We start from the raw sequence: 2353 nt of genomic DNA on the forward strand, positions 1-2353 counted from the left end.
TCTGATAATGGAAGGTAATTCCAAGGGGATAGGATCTTAGACTGGTGAGACAGTTACGACATTACTCAGACATTCACCTCTGTAGCTTATCCACAAAGTAATGGTCAAGCAGAAGTAACCAATAGGGAAATCATAAGAGGTTTAAAGACCAAACTGGATCATGTCGGAGGTAGCTGGGTAGATGAATTACCCAGCGTCCTTTGGGCATATCATACTACGCCTCGAGAGGCTACAGGAATCACTCCCTTTCAATTAGTTTATGGAGGAGAAGCCATAATTCCCATCGAGGTGGGGGTAGAATCGGACAGAAGACAATTATATAATGGGGACAATGAAGGTCGATGACTCATGGAGCTAGACTTGATAGAGGAGATTAGAGATAAAGTTGCTGCTCGTTCGGCATCATATCGACAACGGATGAGACAAAACTATAACAAAAGAGTCATCCCCAGATTTTTCCAAGTAGGAGATTTGGTATGGAAGCGAATTAAACATGTCGGAGATATCAGTAAGTTAGCACCACAATGGGGAGGACCTTACAAAGTGATAGAAAAACTCACATCAGGTTCATATTATCTCCAAGATACTGAAGGAAGAATTTTAGAGCGTCCCTGGAGTGCAAATCACCTACAGCCTTATCAAACCTAACTACATCATACTAGTCAAGAATGTGTCTGGAAAAACAAATCACAATTATTTGAAGTCCTCGGTGACTGAGGACAAGTATACCTACAGTTTATGTACTTTACTTCTTTTAATAAAAGCCAAGTAAGACAAATACAGCCACAGAAACAAGTATGGTTCAAACAGATTGATAAATGTCAAGAGGACTTTCATTATATATTTCAAGCAATTTACAGGGGAGGAACCCTAAAGGCCTATTCAGCTCCCCTCAAGAACCCAGAAACTTTAAAAACTGCCACAAGGTTAGTACAAACATCATATTTTTTACATAGAATATAGTTGATCGGGAAATCTCATGAAGTAACTCGGACGGGTCTTCATGGGAGGAACCGGAGATTTTAAACCATCATAGAATATAGTCGATCGGGAAATCTCATGAAGTAACTCGGACGGGTCTTCATGGGAGGAACCGGAGACTTTAAACCATCATAGAATATAGTCGATTGGGAAATCTCATGAAGTAACTCGGACGGGTTTTCATGGGAGGAACCGGAGACTTTAAACCATCCCAGAACATAGTCGATCGGGAAATCTCATGAAGTAACTCGGACGGGTCTTCATGGGAGGAATCGGAGACTTTAAACCATCACAGAACTTTGTCGATCGGGAAATCTCATAAAGTAACTCAGACGGGTCTTCATGGGAGGAACCGGAGACTTTAAACCATCATAGAATATAGTCGATCGGGAAATCTCATGAAGTAACTCGGACGGGTCTTCATGGGAGGAACCGGAGACTTTAAACCATCCCAGAACATAGTCGATCGGGAAATCTCATGAAGTAACTCGGACGGGTCTTCATGGTAGGAACCGGAGACTTTAAACCATCATAGAATATAGTCGATCAGGAAATCTCATGAAGTAACTTGGACGGGTCTTCATGGGAGGAACCGGAGACTTTAAACCATCACAGAACATAGTCGATCGAGAAATCTCATGAAGTAACTCAGACGGGTTTTCATGGGAGGAACCTGAGACTTTAAACCATCATAGAATATAGTCGATTGGGAAATCTCATGAAGTAACTCGGACAGGTCTTCATGGGAGGAACCGGAGACTTTAAACCATCATAGAATATAGTCGATCGGGAAATCTCATGAAGTAACTCGGACGGGTTTTCTTGGGAGGAACCGGAGACTTTAAACCATCCCAGAACATAGTCCATCGGGAAATCTCATGAAGTAACTCGGACAGGTCTTCATGGGAGGAATCGGAGACTTTAAACCATCACAGAACTTAGTCGATCGGGAAATCTCATGAAGTAACTCGGACGGGTCTTCATGGGAGGAACCGGAGACTTTAAATAATCATAGAATATAGTCGATTGGGAAATCTCATGAAGTAACTCGGACGGGTCTTCATGGGAGGAACCGGAGACTTTAAACCATCCCAGAACATAGTCAATCTGTAGATTTTATATTCTAAATGCATGATAGACGAATTAATTAAATAAATGCGGTAAAAACTTACAGCGATCTCCCGCAGATCCGCAGTCGGCAATGGCGAAGACTCGCTGTCGGAAGAGCGATCACAATGTCGGAAAGCCCTCCGCAATTCCACAAACCAAATCCCGTCGCCTTGGATGTACTCCTCTTACTCTCGTCGCACGCTCGCGATTTTTTACACACCCGAGAGCCTTGGACGTACCCCTTTATATAGGGAAATCCACT

Source organism: Zingiber officinale, chromosome 3A, assembly GCF_018446385.1.
Source record: "Zingiber officinale cultivar Zhangliang chromosome 3A, Zo_v1.1, whole genome shotgun sequence".
Classification (NCBI taxonomy): Eukaryota; Viridiplantae; Streptophyta; class Magnoliopsida; order Zingiberales; family Zingiberaceae; genus Zingiber; species Zingiber officinale.